The sequence below is a fragment of the Ovis aries genome, chromosome 2 (assembly GCF_016772045.2).
Source record: "Ovis aries strain OAR_USU_Benz2616 breed Rambouillet chromosome 2, ARS-UI_Ramb_v3.0, whole genome shotgun sequence".
Taxonomy (NCBI): domain Eukaryota; kingdom Metazoa; phylum Chordata; class Mammalia; order Artiodactyla; family Bovidae; genus Ovis; species Ovis aries.
The window spans coordinates 218,870,490-218,892,950 of NC_056055.1; the positions used below are offsets into that span (position 1 = coordinate 218,870,490).

General features: G+C 46.5%; 1 long non-coding RNA gene across 1 annotated transcript; it reads right to left on the reverse strand.

The window, feature by feature from the left end:
• Positions 1-1,909: 1,909 nt before the first annotated feature.
• LOC105610629 (uncharacterized) lies at positions 1,910-20,962 on the reverse strand. The gene is made up of 3 exons (XR_001033283.4): positions 20,659-20,962; positions 15,633-15,824; positions 1,910-2,096 (listed from the first exon to the last, which is right to left on the reverse strand). It is a non-coding gene; the product is annotated as an uncharacterized LOC105610629 (long non-coding RNA).
• Between the last annotated feature and the right edge of the window lie 1,499 nt (positions 20,963-22,461).

A 22,461-nucleotide genomic window follows, 5' to 3' on the forward strand; every position in this document is an offset into this window, starting at 1 on the left:
AGAATTTGCCCCCCCCCCCGTTTTTCTTCAGGCTCCTCTCTCATCCTTTCTGACTGCATCCCCAAACTCTTTTCCCATGAGAAATTTCTGTTTTCAGGAATAGAGAAATTGGGCAGCTAAAAGATGGGAAGCATATTAGAAGAGCAGTGATCCTAGGGGTTCAACTGGAGCCACCTTCCCCTGCCCCCGCTTTGGGAAACAAAGAGGCTCGTTTAAGGGCAGGACCTGAGCAGTTCAAGAGATAAGGCTAAACTCAGGTTGCTGATTTTCAAGCCAGTGACTACCCACCGCTCCATACTACCTTCTCTACTTGCCTTAGAAATAGATTTGATCTTGACTTTCTGCTCCCTTGGCCTTTTCCCTCACACCTGTGCTGCTATAATAGAACCACATTGAAGGAATCTAATTCTGAAGGTAGGGGGAGAACTGGGGAAGAGCAGTGAGTTCTTCTTAGAGGCAAGGTGTGAATTTGGAATTCCTCTGGACAAAATAAAAATTCTTGTTTGGAGAGAACACCGTTAGTTTTTGTTGTCGTTGTTATTTTTGGACTTATGAAAAATTATTTGACAATTTTTTATTTCTTTTGCCACCACCAACCCTATGGTCAGGTGGTTCAGTACTATACAAAGAAAATCCAAACTTTATGCTTCAGAAGGCTCCAGATAATGTTTTCACATTAATTACTTCCTTACCTGCACTGACTTTAATCCCTGGCTATAAAAGTGTGAAGAAGTTGCCCCTTCCCAGAATATACTGGGAATAGAGTGCCCTGCACCCATAAGACAAAAATAAAGCTGCACCCTAGAGTTTAGAACGGATGTGATATGGTGTGAAAATGTCATGCATGTTAAATCATTTGGCCTCATATGGTCCTTAGGAGCGAATGAATTTTAATCCACTTAACAACTGGAGAAAGGAATTTTGAGTTGCAAGGGTTTCTACAGAACAGTTGCATAATAAATAGGTCTGGGGATGAAGGGTAGCTTGGCCAAAGTTACAAATTATAGGCAAAGTTGGATCTCAAGCCCAGATCCCCTAATCCCCAGTCCAGGCTTCTTGCCACTGTTCCATGAGACACACTGTAGAGAGGTTTCGGGCCTCTTTTTCCTGTGTTTTTTCTCTATTTGAATTCTCCCTGTATATTCTGGGGGCCATGTGCCAGAGACTCTTGCCCTCTTGCAATCATTCTACCTGCCAATCCTGTCATTGAGTTTGAGGACATTTGGCCCTGTGAAAGGGGGGAAAAGCTGTCACCAAAATGGGACCAGAAAGACAGGCTCAAGTTGCCACACTGAGGGTCAATGCCTTCATAACTGACGACTTCAAAGCATTATGACCAACATGCTGCTGAAGGGTAAACTGACCAGAGGAAGCACTCAATATTTCTGGATTATTTTTGAACACAAATGCCTATTATAACTCTACTGATCAAGGTTGGGCCAAGAGAGACCCTCGCTATCCAGCCATCTCTTGGACTTGATTTGCTAAAACTCTACTTCTTTTTCTCAGAAGTGATCAATTGAGGGTGAAGAAAATGAGACAGGTTGGATGCCTAAGTTCATTTTGCCTCTTAAGGCTCTTAAAAAATGGAACTGACAAAGAAGTATTTCTTGGCAGTATTATTGCCTATTTGCTTTACTCCCTGTTACCTTGGGCAGAATTCTCATATTTGGAGAGCTAGATTTTGTTATATTTATACCAGAGAAAAGGAAAAAAGTAGCTCCCTTGCTATTCCCTAGAATGCTAAAATTCTTAGGTCCAAAGCAGAAAGTCTTAGCAACACTTTGCCTTCCACACACCCTATGCTAGGACAGCAGGGAAGACTTGCCGAGTGAAATCTTTAAAACAAAGCCTTTTTTTTTTTTTTTCAGCAAGGACCAAAGAAAGAGCCAGACTTGTCAAGTTGCAGTGATCGTATTTTATTGGTCAGTAAATTCCAAATGCTGAACATCCTTATTGCTGTTCTGGGAGGAAATGTGGAAGGTATACTGCTGAGATGCCCTAGAGTTCTGCTGAGGACAGTGTCTCCACACAGAAGTATTTGTTTCCTCAGTAGACCACTGCTCTCCAGTAGTGATGATGGTAATTTCTTCATGCTGCAAGAAAGCAAAAACAAAACCAAAGTTATAAAGGTCCCTGGTTAGGGTGTGAGAGTCTCAGGATTTCTTCAGGTGTGCACACAAGGCCAATTTTCCATATTTTCCTTTATGATTTTGTTACCTCTTTAGCTATGGTTGGCCTGGCTTACTTTTGGGTCAGTCAAGTGTTCCCAGAACCAGCTATATATGGGGCCCAGTATAAAGTGAGTATGTTGAACTTTTGTTAAAAAAGTAACATCAAGGTGGTGACAGCAGAGCATAAACCAAACCTGAGATCCACTGGGCAAAAGATTGTTTGTGACTGCACAGGTCCTGTTCTCTTGAAGCCCACAGTGTCCTTCCTGATTTAAGGTACTTCTTATGGTAAAATCCCAGATAACACATTGAACTATCCCTATCTCATTTATCTTTATAGTCCAGGAGAGCTGGTCGAATATTTCATTCATGAGGGGCTTGATGAATACTTACAAATGGCCTGCTTCTCACTGAGGCCATGACAGGTGTCCCAGAATGAATGGAGTCTCTTGGGCAATGGCTCCATCATCACCTCCTGGGTCTATTTATGCAAACTATTACCCTAAAGAAAGGGTACCTAAACTATTTAGTCTTCATAAAGCGAGGACCACAGCCTTGTCTAACTCAATGAAACCAAGCCATGCCCGTGCGGCAACCCAAGATGGACGGGTCATGGTGGAGAGGTCTGACAGAATGTGGTCTACTGGAGAAGGGAATGGCAAACCACTTCAGTATTCTTGCCTTGAGAACCCCATGAACAGTATGAAAAGGCAAAATAATAGGCCGGGAGTTGGTGATGGACAGGGAGGCCTGGTGTGCTGCAATTCATGGGGTCGCAAAGAGTCGGACACAACTGAGCGACTGAACTGAACTGAACTGAAAGCGAGGTTCATCATGTCTCTCTGCTGCTGAGAATGTGTGGGAAACTTTCTGTCTACAAGGTCTGGTTCCTTTTTAAGTTTTCATATCAGCCCTCCCAATCCCAACTTCATTCTTTAACTGTGTCTTTCATTCTTTCCTTCAGGCAACCTCTGCTTGGTCTGGTCAAACTGGGTTATTTCAAAAGTATAAAAAGTATAGATGTTTACAGGAAATTGAATGTCTTACTTGCACTGTTATTTTTTAGCATTTTAATCTATTAAATTCCTAGGGAACTTTAAAAACTTAAAATAAATCTCCTCTAATTATATGATTACTTCTTCAGTAAACTCCCATTATTTATCTCTTGAATACGTTTTGTATCATTTACCAGATTATGTCTAGAATTTTTTACTTCTATGCTTTTCTTCTCAGACATTGAACTTCTTGAGGCTGGAGTTGTATCTCTGTGAGTTTCTGGAGAATGGGGCAGGGATAGTAGATGAAAAAGATGAGTTGGACCAAGGCCTTGAATTCCACATTTTTGGGAATTTTGAATTCCACATTTTGGGCTGGAGGGAGAGATGATATAGGTGCTGAGAGAAGCTTTTGGGAGTGTAGGATATGCTCACTATTTTGATTTGTGGTGATATGTTAAAACTTACCAAATTGAACATTTGAAATATGTACAGCTTTGTTGTATGTCAATTATAATTTAATAGATTCGTTACAGATTCCGTATCATTGAGGTCCTCACTTAAGAGTTGTTTCTAGAAATGAGAAGATGGAACTAACGGATGGAAGAATGCACACCTGAATGTGTCAGCGGATGGGGGCTTTGATGATGCTAGACTTGTGTCTACAAGGCAGGGAGAATTTTCGTTGGTTAGTATCATTCAGGGCGGTTCATATGGGCTATACTGATGCACAACCAGCTGTTCTAGCAGTCCTAATAGGTGCTTTCTTGACTTTATCCAAATGTCTCCGTATTCCCCCAAATCCAACCAAGCTCTCTCATTAAGTCTCAGCCATTGTGACCATCATCTATCACAGGTCCTTTTACCAAGAGGGCCCATGTCATGGCCACATGTCTCCATATATAAAAGGGAGTGGTGAGTGGGCTGCTTGGGACAAATAGAGATGGAGTGAGGGAGGGGGAGCTGACCGAGGCTGCTGTTTCAACAAGAAACCCACTGCTGGCCAGAGTTGGGAAATGTAAGAGGATGGTGAAATCCCATAGACATAAGTGTTCAAGATGCCATCGAAAGGACTTACCACAGAGACAGAAAGCAATGAAGTTATGTCAGGAAAAACCCAAGAAGCCAAGGTACTGAGGACATTTTCTGATTCAGAAAGGGAACTCTCAGATCATGAGAATTATCATCCTAGCTTGACAGGTGTTCCAAAAATGTCAAGCCCTTATCAAAGCAGAGCTCTCCATTCATCTCCCCCCAACTCTTCAGCCCTTCCCTAGCATTCTTCACTCCTCCCTGTCTCCCTCCAACCTTGATTCCTCAGCAGCCCTGCAAAGGACCAGACTTTATGTGCTCATTGCTCTTCTTTAGGCTATAGGGGAGGTGAAGTCACTCAGTCGTGTCCGACTCTTTGCGACCCCATGGACTGTAGCCTACCAGGCTTTTCCATCCATGGGATTTTCCAGGCAAGAGTACTGGAGTGGGTTGCCATTTCCTTCTCCAGGGGATCTTCCCGACCCAGGGATCGAACCCAGGTCTCCCACATTGTAGGCAGACGCTTTACCGTCTGAGCCACCAGGGACGTCCTCCCCCTAATCTTGCGCAGTATCTCCAGGCCTACTGTTGAAGCTAGGCTTCTCCAACTGTTAGAAACCTTAACGTCTGGTGGAATCTCTGGCAAACTGACTGGGGAGGTCCTTATATGAAAAATGAATGGTATAACTGAGTATGCTGCTGCTGCTGCTAAGTCACTTCAGCCGTGTCCGACTCTGTGCGACCCCATAGACGGCAGCCCACCAGGCTCCCCTGTCCCTGGGATTCTCCAGGCAAGGACACTGGAGTGGGATGTCATTTCCTTCTCCAATGCATGAAGGTGAAAAGAGAAAGGGAAGTCGCTCAGTCGTGTCTGACTCTTAGCGACCTCATGGACTGCAGCCCACCAGGCTCCTCCGTCCTTGGGATTTTCCAGGCAAGAGTACTGGAGTGGGGTGCCATTGCCTTCTCCTATAACTGAGTATACCTGAGTATAATTTTTAAATTTTTTCATTCTTGTCTCTTAGTCAGCTACATATGCCATTGTCCTGATTGAAGAAGATGATTGAACCAGTGTCTTTCAATGTCATGTTTTCTTTCAAGGTCGGCAGAAAGAAAAACCTCTTTTACTTCAAGCCCAAGACCACCACCATCATCACTGACTCCTCTTCTCTGCCCCAGGGTCTCTAAATAAACTTTCTCTCCTTTCACTGACAAACAGTGTTCTGTTTAGTTGGAGAGTGACCTGTGGCAATCTGGAAAACTGCCCCCACCTTTTGTTAGTGTTATAGAGCAAGTGGAATGTGATGAATAGAGGCATAATCAAGTGAGTCAGGAGGAAAGATGTAGTTTTCTCCTTTGTTCCGGTTTAAGAGATTTGCTAATGAAATGTGTGTTTGGGTTGTGGTTTGGGATAGGTTGTAAGGGTTTCTGGCTATGAAAAGAGCCTACTTGTTTTTTGATGGACCTTCTAAACTGGCTGGGCTGGAGGGTACAATAACCAGAAAGCTTGTAACCAGATCAACATTAGCTCATACTTCTAGTTTCACTTGTTGGTAATTAGTTATGAAGATACCCATTTTTCTAGAAACAGACCCATATCACGTAAACATGAAACACATTGTAAACGCAGGAAAGGGCAAAAACATGACACGGTCTTAGAGTGGCATATGTGTATTTGGAACTTTTGAAAGGTATACTTATTTTTATTTTTATTTGCGTGATTTCTTCGCAATGTTGCGCTAGTTTCTGCTGTACAATGAAGTGAATCAGCTTCATGTATACAAACTCTCCCCCTCCCTATCCCTCCCCTCTGGATCATTCCAGAGTACCAAGCTGAAACTCCAGTACTTAAAGTCCAGTACTTTGGCCACCTCATGCGAAGAGTTGACTCATTGGAAAAGACTCTGATGCTGGGAGGGATTAGGGGCAGGAAGAGAAGGGGACAACCGAGGATGAGATGGCTGGATGGCATCACGGACTCGATGGACGTGAGTCTGAGTGAACTCCGGGAGATGGTGATGGACAGGGAGGCCTGGCGTGCTGCGATTCATGGAGTCGCAAAGAGTCGGACACGACTGAGCGACTGAACTGAACTGAACTGAGGATGTATTTTAGTCTTTGCAGCTGAAAGGAGCCTTTACTAGTGAATGGCCACGGCCACATTCTAGTGCGACTTTATAAAAATGTTTAGAGCTTGTGTGAACCTTGATTTTGCTGATCTCAATTATACTATTGAAGTAACCAGTCTTAATGTTACAGTTGAAACAGTGGTAATAGAGTGTCCTTTCGCTCCATTAGATACCATCAGGGGGAGATTTTCTGGCTCTTCCAGGACCTACCTTCTTTGGGTCATAAGCTTCAACCATAGTCTTTCTTTTCCAAAGCAGTTCACCAGTTCTTATGGTACCTGGTTCCTTCTATTCATGGGCCTGTGCCTCTTTTTGGATATCTTTATGCACAGGGCCATCTTTCCACTTGTCTTGGTGGTAGTCTTAGAGTTATTGTAAAGGGTCATTTTGGAAGAGGTAAGCATAGGGAAGTGGGTACAGAACCAACTAGTCCTGACTAGATATTAAGTCAGTGAAAGGAGGAAGGAAGCTAAGTGGCTCTTCATAGGGTCAGGGCCTTGTGTGACACAATATGGTCATAAGTCCAGCATTATCCTTTATGTCCTACTGGCAGATGTGAAACTGGTTCCAAATTCAAGTTCATGGGCTTAAGAATTTGAGTGCAGACCTATTTGTCCTTTTACGATTCATTCTCTAAGAGTCTTCTTCCATTCTTCCTATGTATTATGTCTTGGGGGTGACTTAATTTTATTTATTTGTATTTGTTTATTTTTAAAGTTAATTTTATTGGAGTATAGTTGCTTCCCTGGTGGCTCAGATGGTAAAGAATCTGCCTGAAATGCAGGAGACCCAGGTTTGATCCCTGGGTCAGAAAGATACCCTGGAGAAGAGAATGGCAACTCCAGTATTCTTGTCTGGGAAACTCCATGGACAGAGGAGCCTGCCGGGCTGCAGTTCACAGCGTTGTAAAGAGCTGGACACACTGAGTGACTACACTTTCACTTTCATAGCTGCTTTACACCGTTGTGTTAGTTTTTGCTGTATGAAGTGAATTCGCTCAGTCGTGTCCGACTCTTTGCGACCCCATAGACTGTAGCCCACCAGGCTCCTCCCTCCATGGGATTCTCCAGGCAAGAGTACTGGAGTGGGTTGCCATTTCCTTCTCCAGTTTTGCTGTATAGCAAAGCCAATCAGTTGTATGTATACCTATAGCCTCTCTGTTTTAGCTTCCCTTCCCATTTAAGTCAGGGGGTGACTTGATTTTACTCACCCTCTGATCGAGCAGGAGTTAGAAACCTGGGTGCAGGTTTTATGCTGGGAAGCGGATCTGAGAAAACAGGAGGGAGAAGATAGAGTGTGGGACAGAGGAGGAAGAGGAAAGAGTGAGCTGCTGTTCCTTTAATTAACTGTCAAGTGGTTTTCCATTTTTCAATTTATTTACAGCTTTGTAAACAATTAGATTATATATGAATTTAATAATGAAAACTTGCAAACTGTTAAAAAAAAAGAGTGAGCTAGTGAGGTGATCACTGTTTCACAGGCAATAGGGGTTCAATCCCCCTGGAGCCCTTCTGAGGAGCAGTGTGAAATGCCCTCAGAATTGTCCCTCCTGGTCCTGTGAGGCTGGAACATTCGTCCGTTGACCTCCATCCCCTACTAGTAGAAGGTCCTGGGAATGTTAACTGCCCCCTTACCAGGCTGCCTAGCATCTTTGGTTGTGGAAATACTTCCTGTTATTTCATTCTCTGCTTTTGAGGGTCTCAGACAAAAATGAGATAGAAAGTGCTTCATTTTAACATTTAACCTTTCTGATTGTGTGTATGTACATTTGTGTGTGTGTGTGTATATAAATGTGTGTGTGTGTGTGTGTGTGTGTTAGTTGCTCAGTCATGTCCAACTCTTTTCGACTCCATGGACTGGAGCCCACCAGGTTCCTCTGTCCATGGGATTCTCCAGGCAAGAATACTGGAGTAGGTTGCCATGGCTTCTTCCTCCAGGCGATCTTCCCAACCCAGAGATCGAACCCGCATCTCCTGCATTGCAGGCAGATTCTCTACTCACTGAGCCACCTGGGAAACCCATGTCTATACACGTTTGCATTTTGTTGTTGTTCAGTTGCCAAGTCATGTCCGACCTTTGCAGCCCATGGACTGCAGCATGCCAGGCTTCCCTGTCCCTCACTAGCTACTGCAGTTTGCCCAAGTTCATGTCCACTGAATCAGCGATACCATCTAACCATCTCATCCTCTTGTTGCCTCCTTCTCCTACATGTCTGCACAATGTTCTGTTATTTGGATTTGCCTAGTCTATTTAACTAACATTCTATATTTAGGGCATTTATAATTTCATTTTATCTGTTAATAGAAATGCATGCAAAATCTACTTTTTCTCCAATATTTGTTAGTACTTCTTATGTTTCCTTAGGCTGCCTCCACAGAAGTGAAATTACAGCATCAAGAAGGATGGCATCCTTAAGAATTAATAATTTTTTCCAACTTGTTTTCTAGAGAGGTTTGATTGACCTATAGTCCCATCAGCAGTGTGAAAGAGCATTTAGCATGAACTTTGACAATGACCTGGAGCAGGTGACTAAGAGAGGCTGTAAAATCTTATTACTTAGAGAACCTTTAGCATGGTGGAGGCTTCTGTTTACTTAGGATAAGTTAAGGGCAATTCTACTTGAATAGAAGAGCGATGGATGGCATTTATCCTGGATTCCCTGTCTCCCTTATTCTGAAAATGCTTCTTTACACAGGCACACCTTGGAGATATTGTAGGTTCAGCTCCAGACCACTGCAATAAAGCAAATACCACAATAAAGCAAGTCATATGAATTTTTGGTTGCCAGTGCATATAAAAGTTAAGCTTACACTGTATTGTAGTCTACTAAGTGTCCCATAGCTTTATGTCTAAAAATGTACATCCTTCAATTAAACAAAACTTTATTGCTAAAAAATGCTAACTATCTTCTGAGCCATCAGTGAGTCATAGTGGTAATATCAAAGATCACTCACTGATCACAGATCACTGTAACAAATGCAATAATAATGAAAAAAGTTTGCAACATTGCAGGAATTATTAAAATGCAGAGACAGGAAGTGAAGAAAGCTATTGGGAAAATGGTGCCAATAGACTTGTTCGATGTAGGATTGCCACAAACCTTCAATTTCTTAAAAAATGCAATCTCTGCAGAGTGCAATAAAGTGAAATGCAATAAAATGAGGTGTATGACTAGTTGAGAAAAGCACATATGTACCCATGTGCACGTGTGTGCACACACAAATACACAGAACAGATTCTTAGAAAAGCAATATCTAACAGTTTTCAAAGGTTCTGAATTTATTGTCACTTGTTTACTTTTATTTTTTGTTTATCTATGTAGTTAATGAATTACCAGGTGTCCTGTGTTAGAATTTCTGTGACTATGTGTGAAAGGGTAAACCAGCTGTTAGGATTCTTGACATTTCACTTATCACCAAATGCTTTAAAGAAAGTCTGACCAAAAAAAAGCTTGAGTTATGAATCAGCAGAATTGGAAAGCATTTAATGTTCCTTCATCTTTTCTGTTTCCCAAGAATAAAACTTGTAATCAAAAAAGGGATAAAAAAAATGGAGCTCAATATAAAGAAGGAAAATTGAAGATCAAGTTCATAAAAGTTTCAGTTCAGCCATGGGATTAATGAGCACAAATCATATATTTTTTAAATGAGAACTTCAGTTCAGTTCAGTTGCTCAGTCATGTCTGACTCTTTGCGACCCCATGAATCGCAGCACACCAGGCCTCCCTGTCTATCACCAACTCCTGGAGTTTACCCAAACTCTTGTCCATTGAGTCAGTGATGCCATCCAGCCATCTCATCCTCTGTTGATCCCTTCTCCTCCTGCCCCCAATCCCTCCCAGCATCAGGGTCTTTTCCAATGAGTCAACTCTTCGCATGAGGTGGCTAAAGTACTAGAGTTTCAGCTTCAGCATCAGTCCTTCCAATGAACACCCAGGACTGATCTTAGGTGAAGGTAAACTGCAGCCACATCAACATTTTCCAGTGCTGCTCTGTCTTTCTTTTTGACCTCCTTGCCTCGCTTATATTTTAGGCTCAGATCACCTTCATATCTGTCACCAACAAAAAATGGGCCTGGGTATCATTAGAAACAAGAAGAATAGAACTTAAGAATTCTTAAGCCCCAGATGAATATCCCCAAGAGATCTTAAAAAGATAATTTGCTATTTTCATGGAAGAATTAGGCAAACTTCTGATTCACCATCCTTGTTGGGTTCCATTAGTGTCTAAGAGAGGCCATTCTTCTAGATGACCAGGGAGAGCTCTTTTGCTGCCTGGCCCCAGCATCAGAACTGTTTCAAATCAAGTGTGGATGCAGACATACATATCCAAACCATCAGGACATCAGTTACTTAGGATACACTAGTCACAGGTTGCAGCATGTCTGAAATTGGGACAATCCTGGGGTTTCCAGAAATATGGTGGTCAGTGCCCTTGGGGGAAGTGTACTTTCTAGGGGACCTGGGTTCGGTTCCTGGGTTGGGAAGATCCCCTGGAGAGAAAGGAATGGTAAACCACTTCAGTATTCTTGCCTGGAGAATTCCATGGACAGAGCCTGATGGGCTACAGTCCATTGGTTGCAAAGAGTCGGACACGACTGAGTGACTAACACTTTCACCATCAAATCTGTATTCTGGTACCTCCACAAACTTCCCATTAACCATAGCCTCTCTCTGTATTTTGTTTCATGATGAAATCTACAGAAAAAATAAACGAGAAATGAAGCCTCTTCCAAAGTAATAAAAACAGTGCATCTTGGGGAGAAGAGATGCAGACAAAAACATCTCCGCTTTGGTATAGCTTACATTGCATGTCTCTGAATTCTTGGATTGCTTTATTCATTAGTATTTTCCACAGTTCTAGGCTTGCTTCGGAAACAGAAGATGCTCAAAAAGTTCTTATTGGCTGAAAGAAGCAATCCAGTTCCAGGGCTCATCCTGACACTTTCTGATCGCTTGATCCTTCTGGGATGGTGACCTCATCTAATGGGCGCTCGTGGGTGGGTGGGTGGAAAAGTGAGGTTGTACTTACTAATCCCTGGATCCCTCTCTATGTGGGATGTTCTATAGTTTCCATATTCTGGGACCTGGTTAGTTAAACATCTTAAGTAGAGATCTTCTTTACTGTCTCAGGATAAATTAACCTAGATATGAAACAGAAACAGTCTTGCTCCTGAGCACACTTGGGCATGTTGAATCCAAACAAAAGATCTCTTTCCCTGTTTTGGCTCTTTCCTCTGTTCATGTCAAGTTGCCCCTGGAACTCATATATACTGCAGGTAATGCGATTCTAAAGTTTCTGTAGGTGAGTGAATTTAATCCCTCTCTGCGAGGCAGCCCCTAGTTTGGCTCGGCCAGGGCTCCTTCCTGTTTACTCTGTTCCTCTATGCACTTCCTGCCCCTTTTGGCATCGCTTAGCGATGCTTTTTCACGTTGGCAGTTCCTTCCAGTCGCTGCTGGTATTCCAGTTGTAATTTTTTCCAACACCTAGAGAACCAGGCCCATCATTTCTCTTCAGAAATACCCTCATCAGTTGGCTGGCACCCCTTCTCAGGGTGTGGGTCCCAACTCCATGGGTCCCCTCTTCCAGCAAATTAGCAGCCTCTTTCACTGAGCAGAATTCCCACCCTGTGGGTTCTTCCTTCAAGCTTTTAAGTTTTTTTTCTTTAAATTTTTAATTGGAGGATAATTGCTTTACAGTGTTGTGTTGGTTGCTATTGTATAACAACATGAATCAGCTCTATGTATACATATGTCTGCTTCCACTGGAAACTTCCTGCCCTTCCCCCTCCATCCCACCCCTCTAGGTTCATCACAGAACACTGATCTGAGCTCCCTGTGCTCTACAGCAGCTTCCCACTAGCTCTCTATTTTACACGTGGTAGGCTACCCACTCCAGTACTCTTGCCTGGAAACTCCCATGTACAGAGGAGCCTGGTGGGCTGCAGGCCATGGGGTCGCTAAGAGTCAGACATGACTGAGCGACTTCCCTTTCACTTTTCACTTTCATGCATTGGAGAAGGAAATGGCAACCCACTCCAATGTTCTTGCCTGGAGAATCCCAGGGACGGGGGAGCCTGGTGGGCTGCCGACTATGGAGTCGCACAGAGTTGGACATGACTGAGTGACTTAGCAGCAGCAGCAGCAGCGGCAGTGAATGTATGTCAGTGATACTCTTTCATTTAGCGCCACCCTCTTCTTCTCCCTCTATGTCCATAAGTCCATTCTCTTATGTCTGCATCTCTATTCCTGACTTGCAAACAGGCTCATCAGTATCATTTTTGTAGATTCCATATATATGCATTAATATATGATATTTGTTTTTCTCTTTCTGACTTACTTCACTAGATGATAGATTCTTGGTTCATGCACATCATTACAACTGACCCAAACTTGTTTATTTTTTATGACTAATATTCCACTGTATTAATAGATATGTACCACAACTTCTTTATCCATTCATCTATTGATGGACATCTAGATTGCTTTCATGTACTGGCTGTTGCAAATAATGCTTGCAATGAACACTGGGGTACACGTGTCTTTTTAAATTATGGTTTTCTCAGGGTATATATCCAGTAGTGGGGTTGCTCAGTCATGTGGTAGTTTCATTCCTAGTTTCCTAAGGAATCTCTGTGCTGTTCTCCATAAGCTTTTAAGTTTAAATAATTCTAATTCCCACTTTTGTTCCCCCAGACTAAGACTGTTAGATGCTTCTTGTAACTGCTTCCTCCTCTTAATATGTATTCCCTTTGGCATTTCTGTCCTTAGTATTGAGTTAATAATTCTTTATATTAAATTCTCTGTTTTAAAATAGCTGATGTGGTTTCTGTCCCCTGAGGCTAGATCCTTGCTCCAGATTAGAGGAGCTAGAGGTCACCCTGTGAGTGACCCCAGGCAGGTCAGGCTCTCTGCTTGAGTGCACACGATGGCTCCAGGGGGCTAAAGCTAGGCCTCCGTGGGAGAGTCACCTGTAGGGGACCCTGGGAAAGAAAAAGCACATCAGAGCTAGAGGAGCATACACAGAACCAGTACTGTGGATCTGAGAGGACCCGCAGGCATCCTAGTAGTTTCTGCAGTGTGCACATGGGAAAAAGTCAGCTTATAATACACAGAGGCTCAGGGGCCAGATGGATGATTTAGGCAATGGGTGCTCTGGGAGCTCAGGGGAGGGGAACATCAGTCAAGACAAGGAGAATCAGAATGTTTCTTGGAGAGACAGACATACAAAGGTGGACAGGGCTTTCAGGCTGGAAACCTGGTGACAAGAATGGTCAAGGATAGTCTAGGGGCACAGACTCTACTTTAGAGAGAGCTTATATATGAGTCCAAGGAGCTTTCTTGAGGCTTTACTTCTGTGTGTTGGCATCATTTTCCAATGTCATCCTCCAAGTCAGGTACCTATGACTCAGCCAATGTGTACCCCACCTAGCAGGTCCCAGAAACAAGTTGGGGTTGAAACAAAGATTTGCTTGTTTGAGAAAAAGACTGCTTCTTCCCTGGTCTAGCTTTAGATCATTCTGGGATGGCATCTTGTCTGCGGGCACCTCCTGGAAAAGACCTTCAACTTGGTTTAGGGAAATCTGCATGTGACGATAGAACGGTGGATGGTAGGAGGAATTTCAATGTGTGATCTGCAGCAGTGTTGTGTCCAACTCTTTGCAACTGCAACGACTGTAGCCCTCCTGGCTCCTCTGTCCATGGGATTCTCCAGGCAAGAATACTGGAGTGGGTTACCATTCCCTTCTCCAGGGCATCTTCCCAACCCAGGGATCAAGCCCAGGTTTCCTGCACTGCAGGCTGATTCCTTACTATCTGAGCTACCAGGGAATCCCTTGATCTGCAGCACAGGCTCCTTCAAATTTCCGCTCCACGTTGTCTTGACTTCCTTAGCCAGACAACTAAGCACTTGGACACACCTGGTCTGAACTGTTATTTCATATCTCTTCCAAACCCAGTTGGGGATAGTATACACAATCTTCATACATAACAGATTTTCCAGGATGGCCTCAAGCGCAAATATGTTTGATGAGGGAAGTGATCTTGAACCACACTGTCAAAAGGCACGGGTCCTTCTCTCAGGAAGCCTGTGGTTTAGCTCATGAAGCTGCCTTGTCTGATAACTTGGTGCTTTTGCTGCCAACACATGTGGCTACCATAGAGGCACCGTCACAGGGGTGATCTTTCCTCTGTTTTTGGTGAAGGAAAAAGGGATGGGAAAAGGCAAATGAGTTGTGCATGGTGGTGTGTGGGGGCAGCTTGGGAAAATGGGGGTTGTTCAGCTCTCCAAGGGTGGTCATTGGGAGGGTGGGCATGCTTCCTTGGGGGAATGGAGGCTTGGAGAAGCAGCCTTCATTCTGTCACCATCATCATCTCCAGCTCCTCCTGATTTCATGTCTTACGGGAGAGATAGCAGGAGGGAGGCTGCAGAACCACTTGGGCAAAGCAAAGCCCCACAGGTGCTCCCAACTCCCAGCCCTGCTGGGCATGGATGGGGCTCAGGATTAGGATCCAGATTTGACCTTGATTGGGTGGCCATGGAACGTGGAAGCATAAAGAGGGTGGGGACATGGGGAGGTAAGAAAAGTTCCAAAGAAGAAAAAGAACATAAAGAGGGAGACAGAAAAAGATGAGCCAAGGAACAAATACGGGATGGCACAGGGGAGACGCCAAGGGCGGGAGACCCAGAGGAAAGTGAGAAGGGAAGGTGGGAGGTGGCCAGGACCTGCTCTCTGTCTCCTGGGGGCAAAGGAGGCTGAGGTTGGCACAGCAGGGACTCTTCCCAGGGTGGTCAGGGAAGGAGGCTTGGTGAGGGAAAGGAAGGGAGCTTCACCCCAGGCTGCCTCTGGAGCCTGGAATCCCTCCAGGCTGGGGAGAGAGGTGCTCTGAACCCCTTCCCACCTTTGGATCCGCCACCTGCCAGCCCTGCGTGCCTGCAGGCAGACCTGTCTCTCCTTCCCACACGCCTACTTGCAAGCCAGCTGTCTCCCTTTCTTTCCCCTCCCCTCTAGCTCCCCCTCTTCTAATTCTCAGAACTCATTCCCACTGAGTTCCAGGAAATGGCTGGTGCAACTTTGTAACCAAACGCCCTGAATCCCTTTGTGTATGGTTTACGCTCTTTTACCCCTTTGTGGTGTCCTTCACACTGGGTCTGGTTACAGAGGGACTGATCAAGCCAGGCTGGCTGGGGACTCTCCAGGGATCATGGAGCCTCCCGGAGCTCTTTCTGCCTGGTGCCTGAGGGCCAGCCATCCTGAGGGAGGTGAACTGTGAAGGATCCTGCCCGCAGCACCAGAGCTCATACCTATCTCCCCCGTGTGACGGTGATGATGATGGCAATGATGATGGCAATGACGATGGTGATGATGGTGATTACGGTCTGCTCTTCTTCCGGGACCTGCTCCCCACACCTGGCTCCTTTCCTCCTTTCTCTCCATCCTGAGTCCCGACAGAGCTGGCATCTCCAGGCTGACCCTTTCTGGGGGGTTGCAATGCTCTGGAATAGACAGAGGTCATATTTTCACCTTCCTCGGAGAAATCTTTGGTGTCTAACTTGGCTGATGGCTGCAGTTCCCTTTTCTGTATCTTCATTGTCTAGATCTTGTGTGAATGATTTGAAGAAGACAGGATGTTTCTTAGGCCTTGAACTCATTCATTACCCTTCATGGAACATTGGAGGGGTTCTTCCTCCCTCCCTCTACCCCAGCACCTCCCATGTGGGCACATACAGTCAGATGGGAGTCAAGTGACAACCCCACAGGCCACCTTGCTGTGGTGGAAAGTGTAAGTTCAAGTCCAGGAGGCCTGGGCACTCTTCTGAACTCCACTAGGAATCAGCTGCGCAGTGCTGGGTAAGACCCTTCTCCAGGGATCACAGCTTTGTGCACCTGCAGCTCTGGGAGAGTGTGCCTGGGGTTGGCTTCACAACTTACTGGTGACAGTCTGGTGAGAGAGAGCACACGTGTCTGGCAGGGTTCCTGCCGAACAGGAGGGATTAGCACCAAGCAACTTATGCTTGGAGTTGCACAGACCCGCATCCAGCCCAGGCAGGGGTCTGTCATCATCCTGCCCATCTCTCCCCAGGGGGTGCTGAGGTTCAGAATTACCACTCACACTCTCTGAGTTCCTTTCCAGATTTCATGGAAGAGAAACGAAGGGAGCAGCATCAGAGAGAGAGGAGAATATGGATTGATGGAGAGGAGTAAGGAGTCCTTTGCTCCGTGGCAGTCACTTGAAAGCATGAACAGGGATGGGGTATGGGGTGTCCCAGGCTTCCCAGGCGGCACAGAGGTAAAGAACCTGCCTGCCAGTGCAGGAGATGCAGGATACACGGGCTTGATCCCTGGGTCAGGAAGATCCCCTGGAATAGAAAATGGCAACCCACTCCAGTATTCTTGCTTGGAAAAGTCCAGGGACAGAGGAGCCTGGCGGGCTACAGTCCATGGGGTTGCAAAGAGTCTGACACGACTGAGGAGCTAAGCATGCATGCACACATGTGGAGCATCTGGCTACAAGGCCACTGCTCTGCAGGGACAGCTGTGGATTCGTGCAAGGCCTTGGTGTGAGAGCCAGAAATCTTACTGGTGAATCAGAGGGCAGGAGTTAGGTTGCCAGGTGTCCTTTCTGGGTTTCAGGTTGAGGTTGGTCCTGGGGTAGCAGGTAGCTTCTGATATAGCTTAGGTGATTAACAGCATCTGAGGCAACATCAGCATCACTATGGGTAGACAAGGCTCTATTCTAACAGGGCACCAAGCAGGGGAGAGGTCCCAGGTGAAAGGTAGCAAGCTGATTTTTAGAAATGGATAGAATTGACCATCTTTATCATCAGGACAAACATTATGCTCAGATCCTAAGTCCTGGGAAGACAGCAAAGAGAAGGGCATAGAGAGGTGGAAAGTGGGAGGAGAGCTGACAAGGAGTAAAATTTTCAGACAGGTACTTTGGGGTTTGGAGTGAGTGCATGAAAGCTGTGGGAGCTGGTTGTTCAAGAGGAAGTCCTGGTCTATTGAATACGATTCCAGTTCAATGGAGAGAACAGAGTGACCCCAGCAAATATGCAGGGGAAGCTGGGTATGCCCTGTTTCAGGGACCTGGGGAGCTTTCGGGACATGTGGAGGGGCTTGCTTAAACACTACTTTGTCCATCCATCCTCCCCTTGCGGAAGGGGAGGCCCAGGGAGGTCCCACATCTCATCAGCAACACCTTTGTGCCGAGGCGGCCTTCGACTCCAGGGACAGGGATGGTGGTCTCTCCCCTGTCAGGGGCTTTCCTGGGTGTACCCTCTCTGATGATCTTTGCTTCCTAGGAGCAGAGAGGATCTGAAGGATGCCTAAAGGTAGGGGCTGGGGTGGGGCTGGGCCCATAGCAGCGGTTTTCTGAGAGTGGTCCTCAGACCAGCATCAACATCACCTGGAAACTTGGTGTGCATGTGTGCTAAGCTAAGCTTAGTTGTCTCCATCTCTTCATGACACTATGGACCATAGCCCATCAGGCCCCTCCATCCATGGTTTTTCCAGGTGAGAATACTGGAGTGGGTTGCCATGCCCTTCTCCAGGGGATCCTCCCAACCCAGGGATCGAACCCAGGTCTCCTGCATTGCAGGCAGATTCTTTACCATCTGAGCCACCAGGGAAGCCTGGTGGAAACTTGGTAGACATGCAAATTCTCACTGCCTCTCTGGCCTACTGAGTCAGAATCTCTGGAGAATGGGGCTCTAGGTGGCTGATATGCCTGAGGGATGGAGAGTGGCTGGCTTAAAGCATTCTGGTGGGGCGCTAAGGGAGGCCCGGTGCCCCACACTGACCGGAAACCACTTGAGACCCCCAGCCATGCCAAAAGGAAGCTCTTGAGAGAACTCTCTCTGATCCTCTTTGCCCTCCCCGGCATCCACAGTGCTCCTCAGGTCTGCTCTCCCCAGGCATATCCCACAGTCACCCCTCTGGGCCCGCAGCCTTATCTGCAGGTCCCAGATAAAGACTGAGTTGACCTAATCAGTCCGGCTCGACTGGCTGGCTCCAGGGAGGTCTGCCTGTGGTGCCACCGCCAGAAATGAAGCGGCTCATGTGCCCGACCCCCTCCCTCCAGTCCACGGGCCCCCCTGGCCACCACCATCTCTCCTCCAGGAAACGCCAGGCCTTGGCAGGTGGACCCTCCCTCCTTCCCAATCAGCCACAGCAACTTTATTCCTAAGAAAGATAAGGGGCGACTCTCTTCGGCTTCTGTGAAAAGCACAGTGGCAAAAGCTTCAGTGTCAAGGGCGGGCTGTCGGATGGCTGGCTGTTGGGGGAGAGAAAGAGGAATGGAACGGAAAAGATCTCAGCCTGCCACACAAGAGAACAATACATCATTGTATGTTTCAACAGTGCTGCAAGACAACTGACACTTTGAATGACTAAATTCTCTGTCTTCACTTCCAATATAGTCTGGATTTGGACTATATTGGAAGCTACATCTTTGCTCATTATTATGCCTACTGAAGTCAATTAATAGGGTAGGGTCTCCCCACATTGCGAAAAACTGGAATCCGGCTCAGAGACATCTGTTGACTTTCTCCCGGCATGAGTAAGCCCTTGGCTGGAGCAGGGTCCCCGAGCCCCACTCTTGGTATCATGGGCAGGCACCAGGGTTAATGCCCATAAAGCTCCATCTGTAAGGGAGGTTGGCCGACAGGCCAGATGCATGTCTCCCAGATGTTCTTTCCAGGCTCAGCCTGTGTGGCATGACGGCTTTACTAAGGGATTTTTAATCCTGAGGAAAATGGTTGTCATTCAGGGTTGGCTCAAAAATGGGCAAAGTCTGCTGTGAGTCAAACCAAGAAGTAAAGCCAAAAAAAAAAAAAAAAAAAAAAAGCAAAGAAGGGTTTCCATGAGACCCTGGACAGCAGTTTGGGGGTGAGGTGGTGTTGTGGCCAGGAGCAAGGGAGGGCAGGGTCTCTCAGGTTCATGTAGAGGCCAACAGAGTGCTTGTCCCAGTGGCGGGCATGCGGGTGGGGGTCTTTCCTCTGCTGCTGGCCGAAATTTCCTCTCTCTGGGTCGGTGTTCCCTTCCCTCTGCCTTCTTGCTCCAGACCTGGCAGACAGATAGACCCTGGAATACCTGGGGAAGGACTATCTGGCTGACTGTCAAATTCATGGTGAAGGCAGAGGATGGATGGTGGAAGATGAGTTTAGGAGGGGGCTGTCTGGATGTCTGGAGAGACCAGAGGCAAAGCCTGGAGCCTATGAGTTTGGGTAGGCTCTGGGAGTTGATGATGGACAGGGAAGCCTGGCATGCTGCCGTCCATGAGGTCACAAAAAGTCGGACACGACTGAACCACTGAACTTAACTGGAACCCTGGGTGTGTTGGAAATATATTTTTCTTTCTGGGTCAGCTGAGTCTTGTGCTGTCTCAATACAGCACAGCAGGGTCTTCTGCGGTTGAGGCAGGGAGATGCTTGAAGCCCCACCCCCTCAGCTCCTCCTCCTTATGCTGATCGCTTCTCTCTCATTTCTAAGCCACCTTGGAGGATCCTGAGGGTGCCATTAAACCCAGTTAAGGCACCACTGCATGCTTGTGTGTGCTAAGTTGCTTCAGTCCTGTCTGACTCTTTGTAACTCTATGGACCATAGCCCACCAGGCTCCTTTGTCCATGGGATTCTCCAGGCAAGAATACTGGAGTGGGTTGCCATGTTCTCCTCCAGGGGATCTTCCCCACCCAGGGATCGAACCCATGTCTCTTAAGTCTTCTGCAGTGGCAGGTGGGTTCTTTACCACTAGCGCCACCTGGGAAGCCCCAGGAACCACTGGAGAAGCCTAAGTCATTTGGCAAATCATTGAGCAAACTGGGTGCTTCTAAGACTCAGCATGAGCTCTCAAGTGGCTCCAATTGCTTCCTCAGGAGTCCAGCCAAGTACGAGTGGTTGGGAGGCCTTTCGATTTGCCAACCTAGGCCTGTTGCACCACAGCACAGGGGTAGGCCCTGCTACTAGAAAGACAGAAGTAGGGGCATCTACCTAGGGCAGGTGCCACCAGTGGCTGGGGGCTCCATTTCCCTTGGAGGCCAGGGTTGTGTGGGGAGTGGTAAGGCCAGTGTAGAGAAGCAGGCGCTAAGACAGAAAGAGTGGCTACTTCTCCGGATCAGCCTTTCCTCCCCTCTGTTTCCCTGCTTGGTTCTCCACAACCCAGATGGTGAACATCAGACCCAGGGCTCTTCACACAAGGATCCACTTTCCCCCTTTTCCATCCATGATGCAAGTTGGCAGACACTTTATCCCTTAAGTCCCTCACAGCACCCAAGAGCCAGGGGCCTGAGAACCCCTTCAGGAAGGACACTCTTCCTCGCAGAATCTCACCTGTCAGTCTTCTAGGGTTCAAATTCTGTGTCAGGTTCTTCCTCCCATTGAAGTCAAGTCTGTTTACTCACAGCATCCTCCACCACTGGGGGCTCTTCTGTGCTGTGTAGTGGGTCTCTCCCCTGATGGAATTCAGTCTCTGCAAGAGCAGGGACTTTGTTCAGCTGAGAACAGTGCTTAGCATACATGGAATAATTAGTGATGGTCGAATGGGAGGATCACAGTGGTCTGGGTGTCAGGGAAGGCAGCTGTCTGTACTGTGCCTTTTGCTGTGCCTCCTGCCGGGAACACCCTCCCTGTCCTTTGCTCGCCCCATTCCATGCTGATCACTTCTCTCTCATTTCTGACTCACCCTGGCGATAGAATCTTCCGGGCTACCCACCACCTGCCACCATCCGTCTTTGGCCACAGTCCCTTAGGACACCTGTTCTGCTTTATCAGACCCTGCTTACTTGGCTTTCCTCTCTGGGTAAATTAAGGAGAGCAGGTTCAAATCAGGGAGCAGCCTGAAGACTGAACCGTGATGATGTAGGCCAGTCTGGGATGGCTACTGAAGACAGAGTTGGTCATAGGCTCTGTGCATGGGGACCCACTGTCCAGGGTGAGGTCAGGTCCTACTGTGTCCTAGAGCCACTTGTTAAACTTTCAGGGATTTTCCTGGTGTTTTAACACAACCTTTTGCTATACCATGGTTGAACTGCAGCCATAGGCTTACCACAGATACAAGAGTTTGGCAAAAATCTGTTGTTGTTCAGCTGCTAAGTTATGTCTGACTCTTTGCAACCCCATGGACTGCAGCATACCAGGCTTCCCTGTCCTTCACTGTCTTCCAGAGTTTGCTCAAACTCACTTCTATTGAGTCGGTGATGCCATCCAACCATCTCATCCTTTGTTGTCCCCCTTCTCCAATTCTGCCCTCCATCTTTCCCCAACATCAGGGTCTTTTCCAATGAGTCAGCTCTTTGTATCAGTTGGGCAAAGTATTGAAGCTTCAGCTTCAGCATCAGCCCTTCCAATGAATATTCAGGGTTGATTTCCTTTAGGATTGACTGGCAACAATCTAGGGATACATTCTTTGAGAATCATTTGGGTAGATGGAATTTACAATAAAGAGTATTGTGTATTTAACTAATTATTTGTAAATTGTGTGCTTTGTATCAGCAAAATTTATTTTATTCATGTTTTCTAGAGAGCCTATTATTAAACCTTTGCCAGCACCCCATATTGGGACTGTTCCGTGTTCAAGTGTTTCATTAGAGGAGGATCCGGTGCTGTGAAATCAGGGGAAGAGAAGTTTGCTTGGGCCTGTGGGGTTGGAAAACTCTATAATGAACTTAGGGAACTGGTACTAAGAAGCCCCCAGTTCTGCTCACAGTCACAGGCCTTGTGCATGTGTGCTAACTCACTTCAGTTGTGTCCCACTCTTTGCAACTCTATGGACTGTAGCCCACCAGGCTCCTCTGTCCATGGGATTCTCCAGGCAAGAGTACTAGAGTGGGCTGCCGTGCCTTTCTCCAGGGGTGTCTTCCTGACCCAGGGGTCGAAATTACATTTCTTATGTCTTTTGCATTGGCAGGTGGATTATTTACCACTAACTACCTGGGAAAACCTCACCAGTGGAGAAATGAGATCTAGACGCCCATTTCCCAGTACTTGATCCTCTAGCATGCCGGCCCCTTGTGAGCTCTCCCAGCTCTTTCCTGGTTCTCAGGGGCTGCACAGATGTCCTCAGCCTCCCCTGGCCTTTCCCAGGCTGAGGACAGGGGGAAGGTGGGGAAGGGGCCTCCCTTGGAGGCATTTTGA